This window comes from Dermacentor albipictus, chromosome 7 (assembly GCF_038994185.2).
Source record: "Dermacentor albipictus isolate Rhodes 1998 colony chromosome 7, USDA_Dalb.pri_finalv2, whole genome shotgun sequence".
In the NCBI taxonomy this organism is placed as follows: Eukaryota; Metazoa; Arthropoda; class Arachnida; order Ixodida; family Ixodidae; genus Dermacentor; species Dermacentor albipictus.
The window spans coordinates 95,085,373-95,102,839 of NC_091827.1; the positions used below are offsets into that span (position 1 = coordinate 95,085,373).

A 17,467-nucleotide genomic window follows, 5' to 3' on the forward strand; every position below is an offset into this window, starting at 1 on the left:
CTTTAAAACGGCTCTACGAACCGAAATGCATGAAGCTAGGAAATTTTATCATGAGAACACACTGACAACATTAATGAAAACCAACCCACACAAATTCTGGAAAACAATTACTCCGTCTGGTCACTGTTCATCCTTTGTTGTAAATGGTAAACCATGTTCTAACCCTCCTGTTATCTCTGGAGCTTTTAATAAATATTTTAAATCGGTATTTGACATCGTCAACGACATTAGGCCGATGTTTAGTCTAGTCACTGAATTGCCACCCTTCCCGAAGTTGGATATAAGTTATAAATGAGTTCTGAATCTTTTGTTAAAACTTGACACGACCAAAAGTGCTGGAGCCGATAGATTCCTAACATGTTTCTAAAGAGTATTCTGAGCGGTGTGCCAGGTACTTGACTGTTGTTTTCCAAAAATCCCTTCAAACTGAAACCGTTCCACAAACCTGGAAAATAGCTAATGTAGTACCAGTATGTAAGTCTGGTAACAAACAAAGTCTCTCCAATTAAAGACTAATTTCGTTAATATTAACTTGCTCCAAGATATTACAACAGATTATTTATAAAGATATGGTCTTGTACTTGTCTAACAATAATCTTCTTTCTAATAATCATCATGGTTTCCGGGCTGCGTTTTCTACTCTCACGCAGTTAATTGAATTCACACATGACATTCCATCATGCCTGAATCATCGCGGTCAGATGGACGCCATTTTTATCGATTAGTCAAAAGCATTCGATTTGGTTTTTCATTGTAAGCTCATTACTAAACTTGGTGCCTTTTTCAAGGGAACTCACGGTGTCCGACTACTAGGCTGGATTAAGGACTACTTGCAATTAAAATCACAGTTTGTCACGTTTAATCACTCTTAATCAACGTCGGTCTATACAACATCTGAAGTCCCGCAGGGATCAGTTCTAGGGCCACTTTTATTTCTCATTTACATTAATGACGTTGTCCAGATAACTAATGACACCTTAGTTAAAATCCATTTATATGCAGATGACTGCGTTCTGTACTCAAATATAAATAATGCATGCGACCAGCCTACTCTAAATAATGTGTTTTCTTCATTCTGCGATTGGAGCAACATATGGCAGATAAGGTTAAATTTTAGCAAAACTCTATCGATGACATTCACTAACAAGAAAAATCCTTTTCGTTTTTCGTAGACTAATAACAAACATCAACTAAGACACGTGAACGAGTTAAAGTACCTGGGTGTAACGTTCTATTCAAACTTGAATTGGTCTAAGCATGTAGATTTTACTGCTCCAAGGCACTCAAGACACTCAAGTTCTTAAAACGTACGTTAAAAGGTGCGACCAAAAACTGCAGGCTGACAACGTACAAATCTTTATTAAGGAATGTGCTGGACTATGCATGAGTGGTTCGGTCGCCACACTACGCCAAAGACATCAATAAGCTTGAAAATGTGCAGCAAAAAGCAATGACATATATATATAGGCGTTATGACCGTCACTTCTCTCCCACAGTTCACGCCCGCACGTTATAACTTGACATACTTCAACACAAACGCATATTTGATCGCATTATCCTACTTCACAAGATTATCAAGAAGCGTATTATGTTGACGCTCCCTTTGCTTTCGCCAGTTCTTCAGCACGTGTCACTCGCCGTACCAACCCGCTTAACATCGTGCCGTTTATGCCATCTTTAGACAGTTCCAAATTTTCATTTTTTCCTTTCACAGTCGAATTGCGGAAGGATTTAGATGGCACATAACGTGAGATGTCTGTTGATCATTTTGTGTGAGAATCGCCTAATCACGTATTTTCTTTCTGATACTGTACTGTTTTCTCTGTAAATCTATGCACTCACATTTCTAATCATGCACTTTCGTTATATTGTTTATGTATCATGTTCTGTACCACTCCTGCAATGTCCACATTCATGGGATAGCAGTATTTGTAATAAATAAAGCAAATAAATAAATAAATGTGGAGCTGTTGAGGTGAGAAGTGTGCTGTAGTTAGCTGCAGAGATAGTGACTGCCAAAGTAAGAAATGGAATGTACCCGTGTGATCAAGATCACGAAGCACTGCTAAATAAGCAGTGCCGGTTTTTACGGCCTTTCACGATGCATGTATTTCTCGGAGGATAAAAATGTCAAACTCATCCGCCAGCACTCGGTGAATAAATTTCAAAGAAAGGAATTCAACCCTAGCATATCGGCAAGAGTGAGTACCACTCGTTACGCACTGACACAGGGAGTAGCTCTGCTTCCAGGCATTTTATTTTATAGCACGTTGTCTGCATGCATCTACCCCAACTCGCACGCAAACTTACACCCAATTTACGTCAAAGTATCAAAAATAGGTGAATGGGCGCACACTTGAATTTGTGCACCATAGCATGGGTGACGGGACATAAATGTTCTCAGGTTTATGTTTGGTTAGGGCCCACCGAGTAAGTGATTGGCTAGAGATAATGCGTCTTTGTTACAAGCTATTACAATGTTCAGAACATCTATATCCCAAAACCTTTCTGTGGAGCAGGAAAAAATATGTACATCACAACTAAGCACACCCGGGAGTGACTGGACAGAGAAACAATCAGAAAGTGACCAAACCCAGGAACTTTACTGAGTCAGCAACCTGACATAAAGCTGCTTCAGAGTAGTTCTCAAATCACTAACGAGGAGTAATAGGCACTGGTCCTGATATAATTGAAATGTGGAAATTTTCGACTGTATGGAATACATTTCTGACGCGCAATTTATTTCAACCACCGTATACTCAGCTCGCGCCATTTGGACAAGGCGTATTCTGGTCAGAAAGCGCTTACATGTCCACTGAAGCTGTGTCCAAAGCATTATTTAGTCCATCGAGTCATATTCCAGAATATCTGCTGAAGCAGAGTTAGCTCAGCCGTACCGGCCATCATGCACACCCATTCGAAACACTTAGGCAGCAAAGACAGCAAAGGCAAACAGTTGACGCGTCACCGCATGATCATATAAGACGGCGTCCGTGGCATCACCGCGAAAAGGGTCAATACGTCAGTTCGCTCCTTTACCTTTTGAGAAGCAAAGAATTCACTTAATCTCGGCTCCTAACACGAAAACAGCACAGGGGTTACTTTTATATAGATAAACTTTTCTTATTCAAAATTCCTTCTCCTCTCTCAATACATGTGCGGCTCTTGTTACAAATACTGTGTTCTAATTTCGTAATATTTTTGAACTGAGATGCTTTGTTGATGAAAACGTCTGTCTCTAATCGTAAAAAAATGAGCTCTACTGTAAATGTTTGGATTCCCATGATGTTTCGTACTTCGCACTGCTCGCTGTAAATGTGGACTGCATGATTCAAAAGAGTAAAGAAACTCTTGATTTCTGGTATCTAGCTTTTGAACATACTGCTGCATCCACTGCTGTACGGGTACAATAGCAACGCAGAACAATTTAGGAGAAAGTACGACGGAGTTCCTCTACTTTACAACAAAGCGTATTGTCTTCGACTGGAAAATCTACTAGCAAAGTCCTGCATAGTTTTCACAAACCGAATTTGCATTAACAGCGTAAAGCGGAAAGTCTGAAATTATTTTTATGAGAGGAGTAGAAGAGGGAAAACGTTTACTCTCCTGCAGATACGCTGCACAAAGCACGAAATCAGCCAATATAGCCCTTCGTTTTTTCTCTACGTTATTTCATGGCTTGTATTCCCTACTGCCTTTATGGATTCTCTGCTTTCGTGGCCTTCAGTATCTTCGCATCGAATATACGTAAGTACGGCAATGGCGGTAAATTAAGTTGAAAAGTTGCGTACAAATGTTTTGTCATAGGGATAACGTCATGCTATATATGGCTTGCTATGTACGGAAGGCAGCCGTTCTACTTTCGAATCGCTCAAATGTGCTAGTGAAAAAGAGCTGCTACGCGTGGCGCAGTCAGTGATTACTTTGCGTTCATCAAGCACGACCTAAAATGTGACCCCGAAAGACACCATATCTGGTTCCTATGGTCCCCCGTTCTTCCAGCGGCTAAAACTTGTCTCTCATTCGTTTATTGTAGTCAGCGATGCGCCGGGAGCCATGCGGTACGTATGCCGCATGATACCTGTTTTTCGTTTGACATGCACGACACAAATAATGGCTAGAATTTGGTACACTGAATTTATATCCCGGTCAGATGACGCTTTTTTAGAAGTTTAAAGCTTGGACTCACTTCTTGTTCGTCGGAATCCACACGCGAATGATATGCATTCCAGCTATATTATGAACATATTCTTGAACATATTCTTGCGAAACCGTTCATGACAGCATAACGGCTCAACAAAGGAGTTTTCCTTCTTGCCCACTGTCCATCACTGGAAGCGTTTTTCTTCCTGTGAAAAGGTAATTTGCATTATTTCCAATTTTTAGCATGGATAACTGTATTAGAGGGTGTTGACGTCATTATCATTAGTAAATTTCAGAATGAAACAAATAAAGAAATACGATAGAACTCATCTCACCATGATTACCGACAGCAATGCGAATAGCAATCAAGCAATGTAGCGCCACAAAAAGCCGGGAAGTCACATTTAGTTAACACATGTAGTTCTAATCCTGAGATTTTCTTTGCTTTCGCTATAAGCCACCTATTTCGTTAGCTCCCAACTTTGCTATGGAACACGCTTGCCAAAGTCGCGTGGAGTCATGGAGGAATGACGACGAGTGTAGGACGCCGACGCAGTGAAAATGGATTGACGAAGGAGGAATGATAGCGATTGAACGACAAAGGAGCGTAACAACAGTAGACTTATCGGGACTAGGTGCTTCATCAGTTATGACGAATGAAGAGCGACGACAATGTGACGGCGATGACGCGAGGACAATGAGATGACCACGGTCGTGTGACGACAACGGTATAATGAAAACCGGAAGAAGCGGGACGTCGATGACATGACCAAGACAGTATGACGACCACGGTAGGGCAACGGATGCATGCTAGCGCCTGCGTGACGAAGACGCAGTGAAGACGATGGCATGATGATGGCGACAGAAAAACTATTGAATGCCGGCAGCATGCTTACGACAGAATGAGGAACGAGCTTTATTTCATTTTAAGGTACTTTGGAGATGTTATGGTCATTAGTCGGCGTCGGCTGCTCCATTTCACAGAGGGCTTTCAAAAATAACTAACCTAAATGCATTGAAACGAAAAGTGAATTCCAAATCATTATAACACAAAGTTCACTCACATAAGTGCACTACTGCCACAGTAAACTTGAAAGTCTACAATAAATCATAGAAGCGCAAAGTGCAGTCACAAAGGTATACTAATTACGCACAAAAACTAAATCTTCGAAGGGCCAGTAATGCTTCTCTTTAGAATGAGTATGTTCGCCAAGAGCCCGAGGTTTTCCTGAGGCTGAAGGGCGTGCGGTCTAATGCAACTAAACTACGTGCTAAGCGTTTTCTGTGTGCGTCGTGGCGGGGACATGCTACCAGAAGATGCTGTACATCCTCTTCTGCATGGTCCCAAGTGCATTCCGGACTATCAGATCTTCAAATTTTATGTAGAAGGTGCTTTGTGTACGCGGTACAGAGCCACAGAGAGTGAATTAGCCATTCAAAAGCTCTCGTTCATTTTCAAACCACGGGATCAGATCAGTCTCAGTATGTGTCGCAATTCGCCTTGCGAGTTGATGGAACTTGGATTGATGTTGATGGATCGACGTTAGTGGTACGATGGCGACGGCATGACGAAAAGAGTAGGATGACGATGGGGTGACAACAGGTAAATTTTGAGTTGCAATGATGACGATGGAATGACCTCAACGGCATTCCGACGACAGTATGACTACGAATGCATGACGGCGAATCTATGATAAGAATGCAGTGACCACGAGGGCACGACAACGGAAATAACACAATGGGATGACGACGAGTTTACGATGACCATGACAAGATGATAAGTACGTCGCGAATTCTGCGCGTCGAGAGCCGGATGATGAAGCTGTGTTATAGAAGGACCACGAGGGAATTAAGAAGACGGTCGGCCAATGGAAGCCTGACAGTGACTGTCTTATGATGGGGCATCCGAGAGCTTGCATACTGGCGATTGAGTGGCGACATTATGATTAAAATATATCGGCCAAGAAAGACTGAAATCAATAGAACGACCAAGGTTGTATGTCGACGACGGCGTGTTGACAATGACATTATTATTCTTGAAGTGATGCGAAAATAAAGCGACAGCATAATGACGAAGGAATCACGACGACTATCTGACGAAGATGGTGTGATGATCACGGCATGACGAGAGCTGTATGACTACGACGGCACCACGACTCCGAACACATAACTAGTGGCCCAAGTTGTAAGACTGGTTAGAGCACTGAGTCGGAGTGGAAGACGTGACGACAGCAGGATGATGAGTCCAATAACTAGGACGGAATGACCACGATTGAACTACCACTATGGTATTACTATGGCGGTGTGATAACACATCACGGGGCTGGAATAGCGAAAATAGAACGACTACGACTGCATCACGACAAGGAGCAAGTATTTGGGTCCAAAAAAGGTACACAACATGGGCGAATCGGTCAGTTTAAGAGGATAGATAGACACATTGATTGATTGTTGGGTTGATTGAGTGATTGGAAGGCAAGCTCAGAACGGCTGATGTAGGCAAATATTTCTATTTGCTTTAATATATTTGCTGTCACAAAGCAATACATAATGAGACGTACTTTTCTGTTGTGTGAAACAAAAGGCAAATGTTTTCGTTGAGGCAACTAAGCAAAGTAGCGAACCATTGTTCACAGGTATTTACAGGTAGTCACACATGCTGCCAGTGTTCTTGTACATGTTCTTAAATTCAATAAAAAGGGTTAGCGTCCACGCGCATTGCATTGCTATCGCAAGAACGAGCATATATTAAACCTTGCACAGATGTACTCCGAACTGTGCAAGCCCTCATAATTAGCCGATTAACCTGCCACTTCCCTTACCATAATCTGACTCAGACTAAAATGCATCAGATGGACACTCTCCTCCGTATGGCACTAAAGGCACCACGTCCCAGTGCTGCCTTTAGTACTACTCCCAGTACTACCCCAACATGCGTTTACGCAGCTACTACTAAAACTGGGGGTGCACAACACCATCCGCGAACTAGTTGAAGGTCATATTGACGCAAAATTAGTTTGCACGTGATAACACGGGACCCTTAAGGCTAGAACGACGAAGTTCGTGGTTGGGAGCGCGCTCTCCGAGGACCAGCCATCGCAAAAGGCAGACGTTTTTTTGCCGATCTGTCGGTGGTAAACTGTTTTAGTTCTAATAGCTGGGTGGCATTTCTGGTGGAGGTGTTGGGTACGGTCGATGTTAATATCTCCGGAGCATACCCCAGACCTAAATCCGGCGAGCAGTTCCGCGAGCTTAACCCTGTGCACGTACGTGCCAGCCGACGTCTCCAGGGACTCCAGCCACAGCACGGTCTGCTACCCGAACGAACTAGAATGACGAACCAACCACCTCCTGCCACTCCTGCAGCATCACACGTTGTCGTCAATCCCATCAGGACACCGAATCTGATCCACGGAAGTGCTTCAGGGGACGCCGTCGACTGGCTTGACCATTCTGACCGGGTTGCCAACCTTAACGACTGGAACCGCGAGCGTAAGCTACGCTACGTGTACTTCGCTCTTGAGGATGCCGCGAAAACATGGTTTGAGAACCACGAGGCGACACTGACGTCATGGGAACAATTTCGTAGACAGTTCCTCAATGCCTTGGCCAGGGCGGTCAGGAAGGAGAGGGCGGAGTTAGCGTTGCAGGCAAGAATTGAAGGCCCGAATGAGCGAGTGATGGCGTACGTAGAAGACATTAGTCGGCTTTTCAGACATGCGGACACTTCTATGACTCAAACAAAAAAGTGCGCCATCTCATGTGCGGCGTGAAAGAGGAAATCTTTGCTGGCCTCATTCGAAATCCGCTGACGACACTTGCAGAGTTCCATGACGAAGCCACTACTATGGAAAAGGCCCTTCAACAGCGGGCCAGGCAAAACAGCCACGATGCCATGATTTCAAAGGAGCTCTCTGCCGTTACCCTCGGTAACGACGTTGGCGGCTTGCGAGAACTCATCAGGGCTGTCGTCGAAGAGGAACTGCAGAAGATGCAGGTGACCACTGCCCTTGTGGGTCCACTTTCCATTGCGGAAATGGTGCACGCCGAGGTCCGACAGGCCGTCCATGTTCCTGGACAGTACGAGGCACCACAGCAGGGACCGTACGCCGAAATGAGTTACGCTGAAGCTGTACGCCGTCCGCCACCCTCAAGTGCGTGCAGCATGGTACACTCCACTCAACAAATGGACGTAAGCTTCAGGCCACCTCGCAGCCCACCGCAAATCGCCAAAGCAAGGACTAGGAAGAGCGACGTCTGGCGCACCACAGACTACAAGCTCAAGCCCTTTTATTTTCATTGTGGCGAAGCCGGACACATCTACAGAATGTGTCCTTATCGTCATGTGGGGCTCCGTGGATTCTCGCCGAATGCACCTCATCCACGGCCTGGTGAGCGGCTGCCGGAAATAGAGAGTTTCATCGCGAATCGTCGCAATGTTGATCAGCGATGGCAGGAGCCCCGTTCGTCGTCTCCTACTCGTTACAGGTCACCATCACCAAGCCAAGCCTTTACTCGCGGCGCTCTGAGACGCCGCTCACCTAGCCCGGCGGGTCGGGAAAACTGAGTTCAGCTGCCTCCGGAAGTGAGGCCGCTCTCGACGACTCAACGGAAGATCCTCCGCTACGACGACAACGACAAAAACAGAACGACGCAGACGTACAGATGGAGTCAAACACCTTACGATAGGTAGTAACATCGAACATTCCCGTTACCATAGACGACGAAGAAATAACGGCGTTAATCGACACTGGAGCGGACACCTCAGTTATGAGCATGGACCTCGCCTGCAAGCTGAAGAAAGTTTCTACCAAGTGGACTGGGTCGCACACTCTCACTGCAGGAGGCCATCTGCTAACCCCGGTAGGAAGATGCACAGCGCGAGTGAGCATTCGTGGGTTTACGTACCTCGGAGATTTCGTTATCCTCTCAAGCTGTTCGAGGGACCTAATTCTGGGAATGGACTTTCTGCAGGCTAATGGAGCTGTGAATAACTTACGAAAGTCGCGGGTAACGTTTTCGACGGCACAGGCCTTAGCAGGGAGCAGCACTGACGACACGTAAGCCAACGTCTTGAGGATTGTTGACGAGAACATCACGGTGCCACCTAGGAGCAGCGTGTTGACCTTCGTCACATGCGACGCATTCGACAGCTATGAGGGTATTGCCGAGGCAAATATCTTGAAAGACACATCTGCAACGCCCGGGGCCCTGTTCGAATACAGCATAAGTGCTCGCAAGTTTTGTTGACAAACTTCAGCCATAAGTATCAGTACGTTCCTCAAGGTACAGCTGTGACATTCCTGAACGAAATTGCTGACTTCTCAGACATCGGCACATTGCAAGTGACTTCACCGGATGCAACCACTCACGCCAGCCTGAATACGCGCGTCCACATTAATGCTGACTTAGCAGATGTACAGAAGGATCAGCTGCTGGGCCTACTGACAAAATTCCCCGGTTGTTTTTCCACGGAATCCAAAGTCCAGTGCACTTCCGTTACGCAACACCGGATCGTTACAGAGGAGTCGGCGCGGCCTGTTCGTCAGCATCCGTATCGCGTGTCACCTATGGAGCGGGAGGCGATTAAGCGTCAAGCTCAAGCAATGCTAAATGATAACGTCATCCAGCCGTCGACAAGTCTGTGGGCATCGCCTGTCGTGCTGGTAAAAAAAAGACAACACACTCCGCTTCTGCGTTGAATACAGACCGCTTAACCGAGTCACCAAACGCGACGTTTATCCCCTGCCATGGATAGATGACCCTTTGGACCATCTGCGTCATGCTCAGTTCTTTACTTCGTTAGACCTAAAGTCAGGCTACTGGCAAATCGAAGTGGACGAGCATGACCATAAAAAAACCGCCTTCCTGACTCCCGATAGGCTGTACGAAATTAAAGCGCTGCCTTTCGGTCTCTGTTTCGCTCCTGCTAGGTTTCAACGAATGATGGACACTGTACTCGTTGGACTAAAGTGGCAGACGTATCTAGTGTACCTAGACGACGTTGTTGTGTTTTCCAGCAGGTTCGATGAACATCTCGCCCGGCTACAAAGTGTCCTTACCACAATACGCAAGGCCAATCTCACCATCAAACCTGAAAAATGTTAGTTTGGCTTCCAAGAACTCAAGTTTCTAAGCCACGAGGTCAGCTTCCATGGAGTACAACCAGACCCAGAAAAACTCGCTGCTGTTGCCGAGTTTCCGTGTCCTAAAGACAAATAGGCTGTTCAGCGGTTCCTGGGCCTCTGCGCTTACTACCGTCGTTTCGTTGTAAGCTTCTCAAGGAATCCGCTACGGTGCTGGCGCATTTTGATGACACCGCGACAACTGAAATACACAGCGACGCCAGCAACGTAGGACACGGGGCCGTTCTGGTTCAATGGCAAGATGGCGCAGAACGTGTAATTGCGTATGCGAGTAGTAGTCTGACAAAAGCAGAAGCTAATTATTCAACGACCGAAGAAGAATGCTTAGCAGTCGCGTGGGCCATCAGCAAGTGCCGACCCTACTTATACGGCCGGCCATTTCGAGCGATCAGTGATCCCCACTCGCTCTGCTGGCTTACCATTCTACGAGACCAGTCAGCTCGCCTCGCTCGTTGGAGCCTCCGCCTTCAGGAATACGACATTACTGTTGTCTACAGATCCGGCCAAAAGCATAGCGATGCTGACTGCTTGTCACGTTCTCCTATCCCCTTGACATCCTCCGACTTGGGGCTAGATTTGCCGTTCCTTGGTGTCGTCGACGTGGTGCGCATGGCTGACTATCAACGTGCAGACTCTGTGGTCCTTCCAGTGATACGATATCTGGAGGGAGCTGACGTTGTTGTCCCACGCCCACTTTCACGAGGATTGACGTCGTACAGCCTGCGAAAGGATGTCCTGTACAAGAAAAATTTCGAGAACAGCCAGGAAACGTTCCTTCTCGTCGTCCCGACGGCACTGCGCGAGGAAGTTTTACAGGCGTGTCACGACGATCCCTGTGGCGGCCACTGAGGCTTTGCGAGGACATTAGCGAGAATACGGCAAAAAGACTATGGGCCACGCCTATTTTCGTCGGTTCAGCGCTATGTGCGAACGTGCCATGAGTGTCAGAGGCGTAAAGTTCCACCCGTCAAGCCGGCCCGCCTCCTTCAGCCTTTGGATCCGCCTCCGGTGCCGTTCCAAGTGGGAATGGACCTTCTTGGGCCGTTCCCCACGTTATCCTTGCAAAATAAGTGGATAATCGGAGCAACTGACTATTTAACTCGCTATGCGGAGACGAAAGCTGTGCCACGGGGAACTGCTGCTGAAGTCGCCAGCTTCTTCGTCCACAACATCGTGCTTCGTCACGGTGCGCCCGCTGTACTCATTACTGACCGCGGTGCAGCGATGACAGCGGAGTTATTGCAACAAGTCGTCACACTGACGCACACCGACCACCGAAAGACCACAGCCTATCATACCCAAACTAACGGCTTAACAGAGCGCCAAAACAGAACATTAGCCGACATGCTCTCCATGTACATTGATATGGAACATAAAACTTGGGATGAAATTTCGCCATAATTCACGTTTGCTTACAATACCGCTGTGCAGGAGACCACCGAGTTTACACCATTCGAGCTTGTTTTCAGACGTCGCGTTACAACCCCCTTAGGCGGCATGCTCCCGGTAAACCACGGAGTCACAAGGAATGACATCACTGAAGATTTCGTCGAGAAAGTTGAGGAAGCTCGCCAGCTTGCTCAGAATCGCATCCGCACCCAGCAGAATACCGACGCCTACCATTACAGCAGGAGCCGACGGAATGTCCAGCACTTACCAGGCGACCGCGTGTGGGTGTGGACACCTATCCGACACCGCGGGCTCTCAGAGAAATTGTTGCGCCGCTATTTTGGCTCCTCTGAAGTTGTACGCCGCCTCAGTGATGTGAACTATGAGGTGGCGTCTCAAAGCTCTGATCCTGGTTCGAACCGACGCCATCCCCGTGCTGAAGTCGTCCACGCAGTACGTATGAAGCCGTACTACGCACGCGAGGGATAATCAACCCTCACAAACCGCTTCAGCATTGTGTACATTTCTGTATGTTTTTTTTGTCTTTTCATGTTGGCACTCTTGCCCGTACTGCGTGCCCGCCGCCCTTGAAGCAACCGGGGCGGTCGCTTTTGAGAGGGGAGCAATGACGCAGAATAAGTTTGCACTTGATAACACGGGACCCTTAAGTCGAGAACGACGAAGGTCGTGGTTGCGCGCATGCTCTCCGAGGACCAGCCATCGCAAAAAGTAGGCGTTTTTTCGCCAATCTGTCGGTGGTAAACTGTTTTAGTTGTATTAGCTAGGTGACAATATTAACAGCCAAATGCAACGTCTGCAATGAACAATGCAAGGGTGCCACATTCTTTTCCGGCTAGAATACCAAACACCAAGAAAACTACAACATGAAACCCGCACACTTAGCATTCGCCACAACATTCACGTGGCCCCAATTGCCCGGAATATGCACCCTGACCTTCATAAAGGCCGAAGAAAGGCAAGAGCAGAAGGCCTGGCTCCACTATTTGGCAATGACACATCGAACACCCCGGTCCTATACACCGACGTGACCCGCTACCCACGGAAATCTGCCCTACGTCTCGTCGAACTAGATAGTACAGACATTCTGAGGGCTTCGGTCATGCTCAACGCTGTGGACAGTGGCACGGCGGAAGAGGCTGTTATCTTCCTAGCCATCGTATACTCTTCAACCATGCCACCACCGGATGGACACATCACAGTGGTCACTGATCCACAGACCGCCTGCAGGACTTTGGCACAAGGGAGGGTGACACCCTACACACACTGAATCCTTACATTACACCCCACAGCGTTACACAGGGTGCGTATCGTCTGCAAACCTGGACACGCCTCTCTTCATGGTAATCAACGTGCTAATGCGGTAGCCCGAGAGTCGCTAACCGGGCGACACTGGAATAGCTCTTCAACCCAGACGACGCATCGACAGAACAACTGAACTACACTTAAACTGTACAATATTACAGAGATACGAGGAGACACTTCCTGCCACCACATAATTCTATTAATCGAGAAGATGCCGTCGCGTGGTGACGGTGACAGCTTCAAACTAATTCATTTCCCTGCCTATTTTACCTTCACCTCTTTCATCCCACACCCCACCTCTCCCTATTTTGGAGCAAAGCCCACAGTATAACATTGCACCTGGGAGTGCCCACACCCTCCGCTTTACTCCTCTAGCCCATCACATTCACCTTCCTCCTGGAAGGCTACGCTGACCAGCTCAGACCCGCAAGAGCAGCTACGGCTGATCCGGCGGGCACGCGGAGTGGCGCGCGTGAATGGGGCCCTGAACTAAAGGCTCCGCCCTACGAGGACGTGACCAAATGTCATTATAAACAAGTGTTTTCTCTCTCTCACAGCTACAAGAAGTTTCAGTCACCAGGTTTGAACATGTGGAATTTCTGTGATTATGGTATGCTCATGCGAAATTACAAAATTATTTTGGTATGATACTCACTCAGAGATTCTCATATGATACTTATCAGGCAACCACAGATGCACTTAGCGCACGTCTTGCATAAACGGCATAATGTTTTACAGCTAAATGTTTCACAGCAGCAGCTGCGAAACTTCTGTAAGAGTGTTAGTGAAGCAGACGCGCCTCTGTGTTTTTCGGTGGCACGATGAAGAAGCCGGTAAGACCCCCGCCATGACTACAATAGTGTCCCTGGTGTTGGCTGACAGTCACACCCACAGACAGAAAACACAACTTTCAAGCTTTTACACCCCACTCCAAACTTAGCTTGCCTCGTACACAGAAGGCGCTTCGAGAAAGGTCTGGGCCAAAAAATCCGATATCACTTTTGGAGGCCGACAGGAGCAGCGAGAACTTCAAGAGCGAGCTTGCTATGCCAATATTGGCGTTTGGGGCAGCAGTCCCAGTGCTCCACTGCTAAAAACAACACGTTACTTCCGCCACACTCGCTTCAACAGATGCGGGCAAGGCAGTGACTCTCCTGGGCTTTCCTTCCTTCATGCCATACTGCCCCTTCCTCAGCGGGGCGTGGAACCGGCAGCATGGCGGAACCGCTTACCAGTTTCCTACTGCTTACGCAGGTTGTCTGGGTGCACGGTTTCTCGGCAGCGATGCTTGCAGCAACCCTTCACGGTGACGGTTCGCAACCAAGGACCTCGGCGGATATCCCTTCAGCGGTGTCTCTAGCGCCCATTCACGACGACGTGTGCCTGGTGCGCCCCTCGAGCGGATCACTGCCTGACTTCTGTTTGGAAACGCTTCAAGTGCGCATCCCCCCGACCGAATTCGACGTTTTCTGTTCCTCAAGTATGCAACAATGTGCACCCCGTGACACTGACTGTCACCATTTGCTACAAATAGTCTCCAACGGCATTTCGGCGATGGGGCGTGGAACCGGCAGCATGGCGGAACCGCTTACCAGTTTCCTACTGCTTACGCAGGTTGGTGCTCTCGAAATTTTTTGTAAGACACCGTGTTTTGCCATGCCGGTTCCGCCCCAAGTGCTGTTTTCTATGTTTGCATCACGGTCGCATTCGAAAAGAAGGCAGCCGACACGGCAGTTTGTTGTTTTTCGTAGTTCAGCACTTTATTTGCTGCTTTTGTTGCTGTGTGGCGGTGATATTGAAGTTAACCCGGGGCCAACTGATGCGCAATTTTCTAAGATCCTAGATGGTCAAAGTAAAATGATGTCGAAGTTAAATTCTATCGAAGAAAAACAAAACCAATTGACTCTAGATGTCACAGACTTGAAGGCTCGTATTTCTTCGCTAGAGGTTAAGATTGGCAAAGTTGATGACGTACGCAATGCTGTCGCAGCAATGGCAGACCAACAACAGGTTGATCGTGCTACACTGATCGCTCTCACCCAAAAGATTGACGATATTGAGAACAGGCAAAGAAGGAACAATCTGGTCTTCCGCGGGTTGCATGATTCATCCCCGAAAGAGACAGCAGCTGAATCTGAAGAACTTATTGCAGAATTATGCAGAAGCAGGCTTGGTGTCACAGGCCTGAGTATTGAGCGTGCGCATCGTATAGGGACATATACGACAGGGAAGCCACGTCCAGTCATAGCAAAATTTTGTTCCTATAAATCCCGTCAGTCGGTGCTGTTGAACGCTTACAAACTCAAAGGCACCAGCTATAACATATCTGAAGATTTTTCACAATCTGTCAGGGACAAAAGAAAGAAGCTATGGGACTATGCGAAGTTGAACAAGCGGGAAGGGGACAAGGCTGTTTTGAAGCATGATACGCTTTACCTGCGGGGAAAGCGCTTTCGGCTTGATGGGGCAACAAGAGATGTAGTTCAGCAGTGACCTTCACATAAGCGTACAACAGGATTGCCTCTCAGGGTTCTAATCATTAATTGCAGGAGCATAAAGAATAAAATTGACAAATTTCAATGTCTGCTACGTACCCTACAGCCCACGGTAGTGTTGGGCACCGAGTCATGGCTGGATTCTTCGGTTTTAGATTCTGAAATTTTTCCGGCAAGCTACCAGTGTTTTAGGCGTGATAGAAATTATCATGGTGGAGGTGTCGTTATTCTTGTAAATAGTAGAATACATTGCGTTCATGTGGCAAGCCCCTTACTTGATATCGAAGCAGTTTTTTGTAAGATTCGGCTCGTAAATGGAAAAAGCATGGTGTTCGGCTCCTACTACCGTCCACCAAGCGCGTCGTATGAGCAGTTCATCAAACTTTCTGAGTTTTTGGAGTGTTTGAAAAATGACCGTGTTTTGATCGGAGGGGACTTTAACCTACCTGAAATTGACTGGTCATGTGCAGTTCCCAGGAACTCTGTTAGTGGTTGTTTGTACTCCTCGTTTTTTGATCTAATGGACACTCATGCATTTGAACAATATGTCCTCAGTGCGTCACGTGATGATGGTACTGGCCATGTCTTGGACTTGCTATTGTGTAATTGGTCTGGTATTGTATCAGACGTTCATGCACTACCTGGATTGAGCGACCATAATATTTTTATTGCTGACGTTAGTGTTACAAATGTGCCAGTAGTGAAAAAACCGCCTAGAAAAGTGTTCTTGTATAGTAAGGCTGATTACTGTTCTATAAATCAGTGGTTAGATTTGTACTTCCCAACGTTTGACACATTGGCGGATGATTTGAGCGTTGAACAGCTGTGGGAAAGCTTTAAAGAAAAACTCTTCTATCTTCGAGATAAGTTTGTTCCAGCTCGGATGCTTTCATCTAAACGTGTCAAAGATAAACCGTGGTTTCGGCAGGAACAGCGCATCTTGCTGCGCAGGGTGCGGAGGGTATACTTAAGGTATAAAAAACGCAGGTCCCAGGAAGACTTATCCAAACTAAAGAGGTTAAAGCTTGATTTTGAGAATTCAGCCAAATCGGCTAAGGAATCTTATTTTGCTCGTCTTGGGGAACGGTTGGTAGAAGATCCCAAAGAATTTTGGAAGTATATTCGGCATAGTGGACAGAACGACAATTCCGTCCCTCCTCTTGAATACCTAGGCACGGTACTTGATGATGACAAGCGCAAAGTTGAAGCATTTGGTAGTTATTTTTCTTCTGTGTTAAGTAATCGCCAGTTTCGGGTTGTAAGTCTCGATTTTCCGCTATGCAATGAAGAAATGCCCGAAGTTGAGTTTGCTTTGGAAGGTGTACGCAAGCTCTTAGAAAATGTTTCTCCCAGAAAGGCGAATGGACCAGACAATATAGCAGCAGCAATGCTTAGTAGTTGTTGTGAATCGTTGTGCATGTATTTCCGCCGTCTTTTCCAAAAATGTTTAGACATGGGTGCCGTACCTACCGACTGGAAAATGGCAAATGTCGTGCCTGTACACAAAAGTGGGCCCAAAAACTGCATTGAGAACTACAGACCGGTGTCTTTGACTAGTATTACATGTAAACTAATGGAACACGTTATATATAGTTGTATTATGTCACATCTAGATAAAAATAATCTATTAAGTGCAAACCAACATGGATTTCGGCAGGGTTTTTCTTGTACTACGCAGCTTGTTGAGTTCACTCACGATTTGGCTCAAGCAATAGACAAAAGGCAGATAATTGATTGCATCTTTCTAGATTTTCGAAAAGCATTTGACGTTGTTGCTCACGACCTACTTATTAGCAAATTACACGCATACAAGTTGCACAAAAAGGTAATTGCATGGATATCTGAATATCTTTCACATAGACAACAGTCTGTGGTTCTCAATGGCATCTCCTCTGATCTTGCTGCAGTGACCTCTGGAGTACCCCAAGGCTCTGTGTTGGGGCCCCTCTTGTTTTTATTATATATAAATGA

The 17,467-nt window shown here is 46.7% G+C and overlaps 1 protein-coding gene across 4 annotated transcripts in view; it reads left to right on the forward strand.

The window, feature by feature from the left end:
- LOC135896986 (uncharacterized) overlaps window positions 1–17,467 on the forward strand; it is a 172,952-nt gene that overhangs the window by 55,153 nt on the left and 100,332 nt on the right. For 3 of the 4 annotated variants that reach the window (XM_070522532.1, XM_070522529.1, XM_065425547.1), the window contains exon 1: window positions 14,077–14,615. The exons of the other annotated variant lie outside the window; for it this stretch is intronic. The gene's annotated coding sequence lies outside the window, so the exon portion shown is untranslated. Of the gene's footprint in view, window positions 1–14,076; window positions 14,616–17,467 lie in introns of those variants that run through there. 4 annotated transcript variants of the gene reach the window in all.